This window comes from Haliaeetus leucocephalus, unplaced genomic scaffold (assembly GCF_000737465.1).
Source record: "Haliaeetus leucocephalus isolate CR32 unplaced genomic scaffold, Haliaeetus_leucocephalus-4.0 Scaffold206, whole genome shotgun sequence".
NCBI classification, from domain to species: domain Eukaryota; kingdom Metazoa; phylum Chordata; class Aves; order Accipitriformes; family Accipitridae; genus Haliaeetus; species Haliaeetus leucocephalus.
Window position 1 is genome coordinate 13,210,309 of NW_010972642.1, and position 16,128 is coordinate 13,226,436.

Consider the following 16,128-nt stretch of genomic DNA (forward strand, 5'->3'; position numbering starts at 1 on the left):
GGGTGCTGCTGGCGGGGTCAGCCGGGCTGCCGGAGCCCCGGGTGGCTCGGAGAAGCCCCCCTGGGCCTCCGCCACTTTCTAGAACCAGTGCAGCCGCTGGCTAAGATGGGCCTGCTTACGAGCGGCCCTCGTTTGTGGCGTCTGCATTCGTTCTTGTTTATGGAGAGCTCTGCAAGTGAAACGATGGGACCGCAGAGTGCTCCAGGCAGGTCGATCCCCACTCAGCCGTATCGCTACACTTGCGGGGTTAGGAGGGATGCGTTTTAAGTTACTGGTTCTTCGTGTACAAAGCAATGTTTTACTACTTCCTGACTGCCGTCCTAATTGCATTTAATAACTTAAGCATTTGGACGTTAATTCAGATGCTTAGTTGAACAAAGCTAATGTTTTCAAAGTAAGCAGAGTCTTGCTTGATCTGTGTTTCATTATGTTCGTGTTTTTGAAGGGTGGCCACCGCTTTTGGATGCCTCAGCTTCTCTAAAAGTCCGGAGTTACTGATCCGCACGCAGATCAGTTGCTTCGTGCTTGTCAGCTGTAGCTTTTGTCATTCCAGTGTGACTCAAGACAAAAATGGAGATACTCAAAACCAGAATCCTGTTTAAGAAAAAAACATTTCTCAAGAGTTTAGGAAGAATCCTGCCAATCAAACAATATGCAAACAAAAATATTGGCTGTAAATTGATACGACATTCTTGTCTTTGAAGAAACTAATGTTGCTTCCCTCTTTTAATAGAAGAAAATTTAAAAAAAAATGCAGCTTGAGTTGTAAAAGAACTCCAAACATTAGCATTGGCTTGTTTTTCCATTATAGTAAGTGCATCTAAATCCCAGTGGATTTTTCCACTTCTGCCATTCTTACACAATGGTTAACATTTTATATGGCAAGAAAGGTGATTGCTAATGCAGATTTTTTTTGCTAATTAAAAGACTGTACACAAGCAGGTGGCCTTAGGAAAGTTTTGCAGATCAGCTGGATGTTTGTTTGCTTTAATTATGTATGAGAAGTGATCACTGAACCCTGTAATTTTGGCTAAGATATTTCTGTGGGTCTGACATTGATTGGTATTGCTTCTGAAGCTCGTGATAAGACCTTTAACCCAATGTGCCAAGCCTGCCTTGGTATGACTTTGCTCCGCTGGTGCTGAAGCTGGACTCCCCGTTCCAGGCCCTTGAGTAAGAACACAGTTCTCACGTTCAGTCCACTTTTCCTGCCTGAATAAAGACACTGAGTAATAATAAAAATCACTGGCTAATACCAAAAATACCAAGTATGACAGTATATGTTTACGTAATGAGAAAACAAAAATAGATATGGCTTTATCATAATAATGTTATTTCAGAGAATTTTAGAATGGTGGAAAGAGTTCAGAGAAATTTTTTTTGCCTAGAGAATATGATGTAAGGCATTAGCTAGGCCTTAAGAATCCATGACCACTTCTGAGCTAATTTTGTCAGTCTGTGTTAGTGTCTTATTTTTCTTTCTTCAGAGATTTTGAAAACATTATTTGAAATTGTCTGAGGAAGAGAAGACCATGCTTTATCAGGTTTTCTGTATCTGTTAAAGTAGCTTCAGGGCATTTTTTAACATTTCCCAAATACTTCTGTTACAACTCAGCCCTTTTCTTTCCTCCTCTAGTCTTGAAATAGTTCAGCAACAGCTCTTCCCCATTGGGTTGAAGTATTTCCTTCACCAGGAAAACATTGGTGTGGTTTGTGTTTTTATTTCACATTGTCTTCCCTCCCAAGAGCTATAACCTTTAAGGTCTTATCTTGTTCCCCTTGATGGTTTTGTTTAGTCTAAGGTTCAAGTGTGGAAGCCTGTTGTCATTCCAAAATTGAGGATAGCTATTTCCAGAACAGGTTCTACTAGTTTTATTTAAATAAAACAAAAAACACTTCAGTAACTACTGAAGGGTGACGCTTTTACTATCTGTCATTCTTTTTTGCATCATTCCTTACACAGCTATGAACTTGGTGGATTGCTTATTTATAGTGATCAAAACATTTTTATTGAACTTTCCCAACACAGTCCAGGTGGTTTTTGAATTAAAAAAATATTAAAAAATCTTGCCTACTAATAATTGAAATTACCTTTTCCTTGTATTACTGATAATTGCAATTAATTTCCCAGTCACCATGTTTTATTAGGTCTCAAGGATTATTCTTCAGTCTTGATAACTCCAAATAATATTTCTAAAATAATTAAAATAACCCATAGTACTACCACCAAACATTTCAACAATTTATTCATACAACAGTAGTGACATTATACAAAAATTAGGTACCTTTGTGTATAGGCAGACCTTTGGGTAGGGGGTGTCTAAGCCTTTGACATGAGAAGATGCTGTCTCTGGGTTTCATGGGTTTCTGTGCAGAACACCAGTGCTGCCGTGCTGGGCTGCCAGGCTTAGGCAGCGCACTGGAAGCAGCCTGGCCGGTCCCACTGCAGGTCGCATGCTTCTAGGGCACTCTGTGGTACCTATGCTGCATCTGGTACCCAAGCCAGTTTCTTCAGAGCTGTCTCAGTAGCTTTACATTGCACAGTATTTTATCCCCTTCTGGAAGAGAAGTGGCAGGGCAGTTATCTTGTGTGGTCCAGGAGATACTGACTGCACTGGGCAGTGCTAGCAGCAGACTAACAACACTTCAGCTCCTGTCTTCTAAATCTGGGTATTGAATGCAATACTCAGTTACTACAAAAAGTCTTGCTAGTGAAAAGCACTCCAATAGCTATTCTTCAAAGTCAAATTTAATGGGAACATTGTACACGTGGCAAGAGAGTAGGGAAACGGCAGACACAGTACCTAGAATCAATCGCCTGAATGTTCAAAAACCTGTCACGGCAGTATGAACTGAGCTGGAGAACACTTCAGTAAGCAGACCAATTAATTTTTATGTGCGTATTCTGTAACCTACAGATGATTGTGTTAAGATAAATGCCTCTTAGAATGTGAAAACTTAAGGTAAAAACCCTGGAATGGCCAAAATGAAATTGATATATACTGCTTATAAAACTAGTAAGAATTAATAGTATCACATAAAATCAATAAATAATTGAGCATTGAGTATGAAGTAATTCATTACATGAACTAATTGTACTGTTTCTAAGAAAAGATGGTGCTTCCTTCCAGCAAAAGCCTGAATATAACCCAAAAATCTCATAGTTGAGAGAATGAACAATTTTAAAGGAAAGAAGAAGAATGTTTGGATTGATCTGTAAGCTCGAGATTTGTCTGCTATATGAATCTCTTGGCAAAGTGATGTAAAATCTTCCGGTACTACTGCAGTTTTGCAGAAATTAGTGCATCTTCAAACTTGAATTTGGGGTTTTACGTGTGACAGTCTTGTTCCTGTTTGAGGCTGGTCAGGAATATCCCTTGGTAACCAGCCAGTCAAGTATGGTCTTCCCCAGACTGCCTTTTCTCACATGACAGAAGGGACCCCGGTGTGAGATGGCAGCTGGGGACTGTGCCTTCTGCAGGACTGGAGGGTCTCGGTGCCATGCTTCCAGGTTTGCCCAAGTGCTTTTCCACCTATCTGCCCAGCGCCAGCTAGGGCTGGAAGCAGCAGTGCTGAACCTGGATGATGCTGTGCGTGAGTTAGTAAGCCCTGCCAGCTTTAATTGGCCTGTTTGGAAACAAGGCAGCTGTTGTGCATCCTGAGCATAATTTATTTCCAAATTTGATAATCCACCCAGTATTAATGGAGAGCTGACTATAATTATTTTTTCTGGTTAGACTAGTTACAGAGTAAGTCATATTGCATTGTGTTTTCTTTCTCATATGTTCCATTATAACTTTAAAGAACATATTGCGTTATACTTCCTTTTTGGCTTCATACCTTATACTTTACAAGAAATTTCTGAGCAGTACTGTGCTAGTCACATGTTCGCTAAGTCAGCTGAGTCTATTTATGCATTTAACACAGTGTCTAGCTAATATTCTTCTTCGTGCTCAGTAACAAAGAAATCTTTGAACTACGAATGATTTTTAGAGGTGTAATAATTTACCCTAAGTTGTGCAGCTGTCCTGCATAAATATAGAGGGTATATTAAATGGTAGTAGCAATAAATCACTTCAGGTTAATTCTTTACAAGTGAAAGATTTGAAAAAGAATCTCACTATTCTCACTACCACAAGCATCCCAAAACAATTTTTAATAGTATCTGAAGAAATTATTGGTTAAATTAATAATAGGGCATCTAATGTACAGGAGAGCTCTCGGACACATAGAGAAGGAGTATCTTGTGATTATGTGTATGACCCAGAAGATAATACCAGGCTGAAATAAAATTCCATTGAAATTATTAATTGCCATGTAACCAAGATCTCATGCTCTTTGTTTTAATGTAAAACACATGGCTTTGTTTATTGCCATTAAACACATTAGTAATATGCCAGAATGGCTATGTACAGATGTACTTGCTGGTGGGATGGATCAAATTAAAATCTCTTTGAAGGTGAAGGGTGTAACTGCCATCTTTAATTTCATGCAATTTAAGGACAATTACATTCTCTCATGTAACCAAGTACAGCTGCAGCCTCCATCCGGATCCAGAGTAAGAGCATGGTTCCAAAAGCCGGAGCCTCTGATGACAGTGCTGGCTACAGCTATTGCCACCACTTCCCCCACGCCGGCCTTTACCCTGCGGTGCGTGGCTTCCAGTGGTGGTGGCACGACTCTTGGCTTGGGAGCCTACCTGATGAAGGGCATCGGGTTTAACAGTTTGCATTTGCTTTGCAAGGAACAGGAGCAAGCGGAGAATGAGTGGTTCGTCAGTAGGTAGAAGTATTGAAATATTTTAAGCTAATATTACTACCTTTTGTCTACAGTTTTTGCAGTGCTTGAGCAAATGTTAAGATACAGGCTCCCTTCTCCTTTTAGCTGTGCTTTTTGTAACGTGTATTGCTCCCTACCTAGCAGATGCTTCCCTATTTCAGGTGAGATCCAATGGAGTTCAGGGGTATCTGAGCTGTGGTGAAAAATCTTACTGTGAAATACAACAAGTAACAGACAGAATAAGACAAGTGCTTCATCAAAGAAGTGTGCATGTGGTATGATTCTGTAGATTAAAATAAGGGACGTCTAATGTCTGGCTTATAATTGTTTTATGAGATGTTAATAAGTAACCTGTTAGGTGTAAAGGTTACCAAAGGTTACGAGGAATACCATGTTGCAAATGCTGGCTGGATCTGCAGGTAGGACTGTCAATTCAGTGTCAGAGAGAACACTGACTCAGAGCCCTTTTATAGTCTTTAAAATACAACATTAATACAAATATTGCAGGCAAATCCACTTAATATTGTCACTGTGTCTAAAGCCAGCATTTAGCCTGTATTTTTTTATCATGAGATCACTTGAAAGACCCAGGCTGTGCACTCTGTGTTTCCTTTTGAATGGAATTGAAAAGTTCATGTTGTCTTAACTCTGATCACTCCGTTTGATTCACATTCCCTTGGCATCTTGCTATGGCTGCTTAGGGTAAAAAAGCTGAACAATAAAGTCATAACACTTAAGGCCTATTAGAAATCCACAGAAGTCTGCTTTTGGCCTTCCTGCTTGCTCTTTGGGCTCTTTTTGTTCTGCAAACAAACAGGGGGGTCCTGGTCGATAAATGAGGCTACTGAAGACTACAGAGGCCCCAAACAGCTCTCCTGGTTGCTTCCCCCTTAAGCGGAGCCTGCCTGCGCTGCCCAAGGCAAAGGCAGAGCAGGACGTGGTGGTGCAAAAGGGTGTCATTTTGTGTTTTTAGAGAAACAGCAGAAAACCCAGAGGATGATACAGAAAGCAATAAGGAAATTCTAGGCAGCGCCCAAATGGGCACTGATATCACAGTGTGTTTCCTGAAGGGGAGTGACTCCACGCAGGCTGCCAAGGCACCGTCACAAACACACATACACAAGCAAGTGCTGGCATATCAGGAAAATACGCTGCTGCATTGGCAGAAGGTTTGGACGCCCCCAATCTACCTCAGCAGGAACCATCTCCCAACCTCTGTTCCTCCGCAGTGCTCGGATGCTTCCAGCTTTGCGAGATTAGACGTTTCCAATTTTTCTTCCTGTGACGGCCACTTAGAAGTTCTTCTGCTGCCTGGAGAAAGCCAGATACTGGAAACCCTTTCCTGTCATATGACAGGACCGATGTTGCAAGCGCAGGGTTTGCCAGACAGCCAGAAGCCCGCAGCGTGTGCACTGAGATGCTCCATCCAGCATTGCTGCCGGTGGCAGGATCGTCGCCCTGGCACGCCGGTGGCTTGCTTTCGTGGGGGCCAGTCAGGAGTACAAGGGGAGCAGAGATTTGAATGATTGTAATAGAGGTTGCAAGCCACGTGTTGTTATTATGCTGTAGCTCTTAGAGCGTCTTTGTCAGAGATGTGCTGGTCTTACAACGTGGGAAAGAGCACAGCCCCTAGGAAGGCCGGCAGCAGGGCCAGACTGCTGCTGTTAGCAAAATGAGTCTTAGAGCTGGCAAACCTCTCGGTGCACTGATGAAGTTTTTCCAGGATAAAGGCCACCGTGAGCAAGGTACAAGCAAGACGAATTATCCCGCCAGGCCACAGGCAGCTTGCTGGCTATGAACTGCCCACCTTACGTGACTGTTTGAGCACCTGGCACCAAGTGCAGGGTTTGCCTTGCAGCAGAGAAGCTGCCCTGCCCTTTTGCTTTCCACCATGTGATTTGTGATGCAGGCAGGTGTTTTGTAACCCCTGTAACAATGCCATATGTTACCTGTGCGCTTGACTACCTGGCTGCAGTCCTGCAAACATAGAAACTTGGGTTTAGCCTGTCAAATTCCTGGAGATTAATCAGGCATATAAATGTTGGCTGGATCTGTAAATAGTTTTCCAGTTCTTTCAAATTCATTTATGGTAATGCGTTGCTTATCCTTGTTTTTCTTTCACTTTTTAAAAACAGAACATTTAGTTGAAGGGTCACATACAGTCATTATCTTTAAATACTCTGTAAACACAAGTGCTGACAAGATCCTAGGTCAGCAAGCCTCTTTCGTTGTGAAAACCATGAAATGTGCAGACAACATGTACGGCAGACAGAGTCAATAGGACCTAATCATGAGTTTTTCTCAGAGGGGACCGGTGATTCCTAATTAGTTTTTCACCCTCTCGAATCAAACCTGTATGAAGTAGCAAAAAGAAAAAAGCCTCAAGCAGAACAGCAATGCATATCAGTGACTGGGAGAACATGAATAATAATGCGATGGAAAATGTTCTCGTCAGCATTTAAACTAACTTAATTGCTTTGAAAGAAATCTATGACAAAAGAAAAGTCTCCAGAGTTTTGCAGCCCTTGCCTGAACAGAACTGCTTGTGCGTACAGTTTTGTTACATTTGATTTACACAGCGTTGTAGCATTGCCAAATGGAGCTATGTTCAGTACTTTGAAAGCTAAATGGAGAAAGAGTGGCTTGATTTCAAATAAGCGCTCTGGTTATTGTTAGGTTTGAGTCCAGATCTCTTCGCATTTACACTGTTGTACATTTGGATCGCTGCTGCCGGCACGTGTGGTTTCACCGTGTTGCAGCCTTTTGAGGCAGGTTTGCTGCGAGGGGCTACCGGGGCTGTCAGCTCCCTGTCGGCGCTTCCCCGAACGACATGTGCTTCTTGTTATGAGATGAGAGAAATTTCAGTTTTGCTGGAAAGGGACTAGTCCCTGTCATTGTGGAGGAAAGAGCAAATGCAAGTCCTCAAAACCGAAATGCGCACTAATCAGAAATCAAAGAAGCACATCTCCACAGCAATTACTTTAAGCTAAGTTCATAATTATTACACAATCCCATGCATTTTAAGAGCCCCAGGTCATGATTTTTGGACACATTAACAGATGCAAATACTAGTAAACAAAATACTGGTGTTTTGGGAGTGATTTCAGGGATATATTGAGGAACAGCTGGTCTTGGATTTTGATGTGTTGCCTCCATTGTGGTGTTAAACCTGGAATGAATGAAACTAGATAAAGTATTTAATGGAGAGATTCCCAAGCTTGTCTGTTTCTGTGTCTCTCTCTACCCTTTGCCTCTACTTGTGGATCCAGAAGCTAACTCCATGTTAGAACAAGGGTGAATTGCTTCATCTTTATGAATATAAGCAAGAGGGGATTGCCCCCTTTATATAGGTGCTGAAAGGATGTCTCCTATGAGAACATCATGTAACTAAACATGCTGATTGCTTACAGTTTGTTTTATTTTATGTGTACAAATACTCTACTCTTACAAATATTTCAAATTAGGTATACAAAAGCCTTCTTTGAGCACTTAAAAATTACTAGTATTTTATCTGTCAAAAATCACATTCTGGTTAAAATTCAGTTAAAAACATACTTTTGCTCTTTGTCAGTCAATGCAAAATAATATAATTGGCATACGTGGGTGTCTTTTTTGAATAAGCTAAGACACACTACTTCCATGTTGCTAATTGTATGAACAACTTCTGTTTACCGTATGCCTAATATGACAGAAGTTTCATTTAATCAAAACAATTAGCATCTTCTTGTATTAAATGCTTATTTAGATAAAGGGGTGCTGTTTTGATGGACATACAGTTTTTCTTTTTTTTAACCTGGCTGGTATTTGCTGAAGCAGAATTCCATTTTTTCAATAAAATGGCACATACAAGTTAGGAAAGTCCTACCCAGTGTAAATTATATATAGCCACTGTAAAAATACTGGCAAATTTTAGCCTGCCTAAGTTTTCAAAAGATAAGTTGTTAATTAAGCAGAGGTGGATAAATATGCAGATTTGATAAAGACGTTTTTTGTCATGAGGATGTATCTCCTGTTTCTACAATCTGCAGGCGCACAGCATACAAAAATGAGGCAGCAACTGTGCTATTTGGCTTCATTACCAATATAAGGCAAAAGCAATTACTACATGTGGAAAACTGGAATGGAAATCTATATCAACAACAGAGGAAGAATTTACATTTGAAAAAGTGCATGCAAATGAAAATAAAGCAGGGATACCATCTTCCCACAATATTGAGCAAATAATAGCGTTGTGTGCGGAGGGGCCTCTCTTGAAATAAAAGTGTGGGACTCCGTAAAACAGACTGGTGTATTGTGCAGAGGACCATCTCCTGAGACATGTGCCTTTTCTTGTATACAATTTTAAGGCAAGGAGTTTTGTCACAAGGATCTAGATCAGGTTGTCTTACACTACTTGAGTACTAGTTTAGGCTTATAAAATGGTGCAAGTGTGTGTTAAGTACACATCAGTGGGATTAAGCACGTGCCTGAAGTGAAGCACACGCTTTGTTTCAAAGGGATGCACTGCTGCACTGGCATCTCAGTGACATCTCAGTATAAAGGTCCTTTCTCTAGCATTTTGCCATTTTTTATCTTTTCATTTTTGTGATCCTTTCTTTGTTTGTAAAAGCTGATTTAGCTGCATCTTGCAAATTAATTTATGTAGTGAGAGACGGGAAAGAGATTACTCTGTCTGCATAGCATATTAAAAGAAGAGAGTGAGACGCTTTTCTCCTCCAGAATAGAGCTTCAGGAGACTATTATCAGCAATTATAAAATGAAGGTTGAGTGACCTCAGAGGTAGGAAGCACTGTTATGCATCTCCTGTATTTTTATAAGACCTCTAATAGAAGGATCTAGTACAGCATACATAGCAACCTTTTGGGCACAGAAAGGATTCCAAACTGTTTCTGAATATACAATGTAAGCATTTGTCCATTTGTTATTTTCAAGGGCACCTACCTTGGATTGTAGCCCCAAATGCACCAATGCTAAGCCAAGCATCTTTTTCAAATGGAAGGGAGGGGAATTAAGGAAAATGTGTCCATGAATTTAGAATTTTATTAATTAAAAGTCACTGGGATTCTCTATTTGTATCTGGAAAGGGAAAAGGTGAGGTAGTTACTGAACTGATTCTGAAGAAATAAGACATGGCAGGTCAGAATTTGCATTTGGGTAAAGATCTCTAGAGAGCTTTTCTTGTTTTTCTCTGCCTTTCTCGAGGAGGACTCTGATGTCTCAAATGTAACCATTTCTTGAAAGCTGGTAATTCACTCTCCTAGGCCTGAACGTGCTGCAGGTGTTGGAACTGTATTTCACTGCCACTGATATAAATGCAGCTGTTTAAGGAGACTGATAAAATATACCCTCTAAATCAGCTCTGAGGTTTATAAAGTGATCCTCACTCAGACAGGGATCCCATCAGCTCAGAGAATGCTTGGTTACACAGCCCAAAACTGTATCGTCCTTATGGCTCTGAAAGAAAAATCTTGCAGGGAGTGAGTAATAGCTGAGCTCAGGAGCAAATTCTTCGAAAGCTCTGTGCAGCTCTGTATGCTAAAATCTGGACATTTTTAGGAACAGGCATGACACTGATGTGAACATACTAGTGTTGAATTATGACTTCTTTCTTCCCCATGAACTTACCTTTGAAAGTTTTACTCCTGAACTGTCTTTCTACCTTGTGAATCAGCTAAGAATCATATGCCCTGGACTGTTAGCTTTTAAAAATGAAGGGGATTTCATGGCTATGCACAATAATCACATTCAGAAAGAATTACTGCAAAATTAATTACTATTTATTGTGTCAGAGACTGGGGGGGTGTGGGGTGTGGTGTAGAGCTGGCATAGCCACTAACAGAATATTCACATTTCTTTCACGCTTATTAGGTCTCTACTTAGTGATATGCTTGCATTTCTTGCTGGCTGACCAGTGGGTTCCTTGTTCATTTCTTTCCAGGTGTTTTAGGGGATGCTGCAGTTTTGTGGATGTCACTGATTTTGTCTCAATCCATGTCTGACTTGGCCCAATAATGAGAATTTTATTTGTGACTTCCGTGAGAACAGGAACAGATAGATGAATGAAAATCTTCTTGCCTTAGGAAGAAAGGTTTAGTGGGCATGGTGGTGTTGGGTTGATGGTTGGACTCGATGATCTTAAAGGTCTTTTCCAACCTAGACGATTCTATGGTTCTGTGAAAAAAACCCTTGGTCTTGGCAAATACTCTTTTTTTCTTTAAACTCAGCATTTTCTTTAAACTGGAGTTTAAATTATATTTTTTTAAGTCAGCTTCCATGGACCATTATAAACCAACACGTTCTATGGGGTTTTGTTTTTTAGATAGAAGGACTCATTATTTTGATTTAAAAGAAACACTCAAGTCAAATTTTCCACTGTCACTGCAAGGAGAAAGACAAATTGCTTTTCCTCTTAAGTTCTTGCAGTTTGATTCTGTTCTTTGCTGTGTTGCCATAATAAATAATGTCACGTGGATGATTTAAGGCTAGCTGGTAGTTGGCCCATCTGTGGGCTGCTCACTTCAGTGGTGGGCTCAAGGTGAGGCAAGAAGTGGAGCTTGGGGTTGGTGCTGAGAAGCTCCCACAGCAAGCGTGGGGCTCCCAGGCAGCCAGAAAAAGGAAGAGGGGGACACTGTATAGAAAGCTCTTTATCCACATTTTCTCATTGCTAACAAGGAGTGCAAGGGGACACACACTGCATGGATTACAGTAAATCTATGACGATGGGCAAAGCAGTTTGGCCGCTCCCTCCATGCAGGGTCCCTGCACTGCTTCTTGCATAAGCTTGGTATCGCTAGCAGAATTTAGTCTGTAGAATGTTTTAAATTCTTTCACAGAAATTCTCTTTTAAAGTATTTTAACTACCTATTGATACAGCTGCCAGGAAATGACAGCTTACCATCACTGCTGCTAACTAAAGATTCGTATAGGGGATATGGCATACTGATTCTTTGCTGTTTATTCTACAATGAAGAACAAAAATCATGAATGGTGTGGAGTGGGGGATTGATTCTTCAGTATTTATCCTGATACAAGGAACAAACTATCAACAGCTGAAGCAGGCAGGAGCCAGGCTCAAAGCAAACAAAATGAGGTTCTTCAAATCGCATGTGGCTGTGAAGCGGAACATGGGATGTTTTGGGTGCCGAGGGCTTAGGTGGGTTCAAGGGTGGGCAGGACAGGTTCATAGAAAAGAAATCTGTTAAGGATTGCTAAATATATAGCAACCATGTCTCCCTCAGGAAGACTCTGCACTGCAAATGCTGGAAGATGGGAGAATTTGGAGGGGACATACCATATACGTTTCCTGTGTTCTTTCAGCTGCTATCAGACACAGGATCCTGAGCAGGATGGCTCTTTGCTTTGACCTGATACAGCTTTTTTAATGTTCCTGTTAGGCACATCCTTTTTTTCGATAGTAATCCTATCCCACTGCTTCCTACTTTGGCTTCTCTGTTATCTCACCCATCAGCTATTTCTTGTCTTTCTGACTGCCAGCAAAGATGGAAATTCATTATATGTCCAGATGGTACCTTGCACAGTTGGAGCCAGACTGGTGTGATCATCAAGTGCTATCACAATATAAGCATTACTAAGAAATACTATAGAAACATGGGGGATTGTAGGGGTTTTTTTTCTTTTCGGTGGCCTCTGGGTTTTGTTATAATTGTCATTTGGATTCTGTTCCCCAAATCAAATTTGTTAACACTTTCTGTTAAGAATGCAATGGGTTTTCTGAAAATGTTCACAGCAATGTAGGGATCTTCTCTGTATACAAAATTCTGAAGTATTTCCCACTGCCATGTAGTGAGCACCTTTGACTGTTGCAGAATCATGATTTTACTAATGAATTCTTGATCTGTTCCCCCCCCCCCTTTATATCAATGAAAATAATGTAGTATCTTGATACATTGGGCTCTGTTTACTGACATGTAAGAGCAAACAACCCCCGGTTGACCCAAGAGTGCTTTTGTCCATGGTAGACTGGGGCTTGGACTAATGAATTTTTCAAGCAGAATCATCCTTGCAGGTTTACTGGGAAATTGAAGTGTAACTGTCTGACCTTTGGTGACTAAGTGATCACAACCACCATCTATGCTGCACCATGATATTTGAACAAGTCAGTGAAAACTACTAGCCCAGGTTGCTAGCTGTAAAACAACAGCGCTGTAGCAAGACTGTAAAACTGTCCAGGGAGGAACATAATACGTGGTAGCCTGAAAACAAGGGAATTTGAACTTGAAAACACTGGAACTGAGAATCCACCATGGACAAGGTGGTTGCATTGTTTAACCCTGACAACAGATTTGAAGTGCAACTTTTACAGTGGGAAAGTTTGGTCTAAATTGAATTCCTGTTGTAAATTTTATTAGGAAAAAATTAATCTCAGGATGCTAACTACTGATGAAGAACTGACAATTTTTTCAGGATGCTTTTGGTTTTGAGAACATCCGTATCTAAAAGACATTCTTCAAAAGAAAATACCCAGAAAATGGTAATTAGCACTATATTTTTTCTATACTTGCTTGAGTTGAGATACAAGCCTTTAGAAGCAAGGCTTTTTTGTTAGAGCTTTTTTGTTTTGTTTGTTGGGTTTTTTTTGTTAGAAAAAAATCATGGGTGAATAAGGTTTCTATATGGATGTTTAGATAAAAAACAATTTGAGAAAGTATACATTCTTGTAACAAATAAGGGCTTCCTAATGCACAGAAGTAACTATGGGATTTTAAAATCCTTCTCCATAGACCTGCATACCAGCTTGGCAGACAGATTGTTTGGATTTCAAACACTCGGACTAGCAAATATGTCCAAAAAGAGAACAACACTGGAATTTCAGATTTGGATAATCCCATTAACCAATCTGTTTTCCCATCTGGGTAAATTTTAGGTTGATTCAGGGAAAGAATAACAAAGCCCTTTCACACTACACCTGCTGAAATACTTACAGAAGCTCACAACCATACATCTCCCAATCTTCCTCAGAGGAGATGGAGTATGCAGGGTGTGTGACAGCAGACACTGAGAGTTTGCTGATGCAGGGAACACACCGCTCCATTCCTTTAATGTAAAGTGTTCATTTAATTAACTTGATTATGCAACTGTATTTTGCTACCAGTTATTTTTGGTGGTAGAGTGAAATGTTCAGTTTGTGTAGAACACAGGTGAAGTTGAAACTAAAGCGTGTCTTCTTATTTGAAATTGGAGGCACCTACAATACAGCTGCCAAGAGAGAAAGTTTGCCTTGGGGCCTTTCTTCTGAAAGGTGCAAGAGGGGCTGACTCATTACAATCCCAGACAGTATATAGAGGAATATATCACATTTGCTTTGTCCTAAGTCCCCTGGAACTGCTACTAGCTCCAGCTTTGGATGGGTGTGGTGGAAGTTTCTTGCCTTACTGGACTCAATGCAGCCCTTCGTTTGTGCACACAGGGTTCTTGGCTTGTGTACGATACACTGAACTTGTAAGAGGAGTGAGAGCGCTTAGGAAGAAGTTATAGCATCCTTCTGTCATCCTTAATACTACTGCAGGCTTCTGAACCAGTCTCATATCTTCTCCTTGTGGCCAGGGCAATGGCTCGGTGTGAAGGCAACTTCATGCCAGGGGATTTTTGCCCCCAGCTGCCTCTTCTAATATGTGAAGAGGTGGCGTGGTTTCTGTGCTCACCGCAACTGCTTCCTCCCAGGTAAATTACATATTAAAACCATGTTCATAGATTATTCCACAGTGTGGCAAGTCTATGGTCGGTGTGAGTTGCTGGGATTTTTTGTTCATTTTTTTATTAGAAAACCGTGTGGAGTCTTAAGCAGCACGTCTTTCAACTTTGCTTTCAGAGCACCCTTTCTTCCTTCTTACCTCTGCCGTTAAAAATTCACTTTGTGGTGATGCTTGGCACTTGAAAGCTAAGCCTGAGGATTTATTTTTCTATATGGGATTTTCAGAAAATTGGCCATCAAAAAGAGGTGGCTGTGAACCTTTGTGAGATTTTTTTCTGAAGCCAAATGCACATAATCGCGCTGCTTGTCTGCTTGGGGGCTGCTGGTAGTGAAGGAGTTGTGTAGCCATGCATATGTGCCCGTTAGCCCTGCCTTATTAAATTTTGAACTGATTGTTTGGGTTTAGGGAGTTTGTCAGGAAGGTATAGGCAAAGACCCTGAAAATACTGACTTTCTACAAATGTCATGAAAATAGGTGGGCAGCCGGAGGAGGGAGATCCTACAAATGCCCACCCTGTTCCGAGGTGTGCTCACGGCTGGTTAGACATCAGAGAGCCCGTACAGGTGTGTCTCCCCAGGGGAAAAATCCATAGGAGCCTGGACATTATTGACTCTGCTGCTTACGGAGCTGCTTGTTTTTAATACGTACTTTTGGGGAAGTCTGTAAGAGAACTGTGATGTCTTTCTTTCCCTTCTCTGAATAGACTGAAAGATCAGGCAGCAGTATTTTCTATCTGGTCCTTTTGTAGTAAAGACAGTTACCAGTCCCATGGATACGTGATGCTCATACTGGTGTTTATATGACACCCTAAACCACCTTTCAGAGCCCTTAAACAGATTTGCTGTAGCAGAGATATCTATCTATCTAGAATATTTGTGGTTGCATCTGGCTGTATCCATTGCGTTTCAGCTCCCTGATCATTTGAGAGGACGGAGCAAGAGTAAGCCATGAAGGTTTGGAAGTATTTTACTTCTCTGTGTGGCAGACAGGTTTGGGCTAGCAGAAAATAAGTCAAATTCTTTTGCGGGAATGATATGAATTTTGAATCATAAAAGATTGCTTGCAGACTTTGTAAACTCGTCTTGCACGTTTCTCAGTGCCGTTGATATTAATTGGGAAAAGCGAATCTGTAGGTAGCTCTTATCACCCCAGTGGGTCTTCAGTTCCACCACCATGCTTCTACGGGAAGAGAAATACCGAAAGCAACCAATAACTATTTCCTTAAAACAGCCAACTGGATGTTATCGATAGCAGCTATCGGGCTGGCAGCCTGGACCTGTGGTCACACGGGTTTCCCCCGCGGGGAACCAGGGGTGTCCCAAAGCTGCCCTGAAACCCGAGGGGCATCTTCGCGACCCGGGGGAGCTCCGAGCTTGCTGCCTGCCTGTGGGGATCGTTAGGGGTCCTGCAGGCTTACGCCTCTCCTGAGCCTCATCTCCGGCTTAACAGCTCCAGCCCGGAGCAACCTGGGGAGAGAGACCCCGGGCAGGTCGGGGCTGGCTTTCCCCGGGGACGGGCGGACGGACGGACGGGGGGGGATGCAGCGAGGGGCCGGGCGGCGGCGCTCGGGGCCGGCGGTTTCCCGGGCGATGGGTGGGGAGAGGAGGAGGAGGAGGAGGAGGAGGAGGGAGAAGAA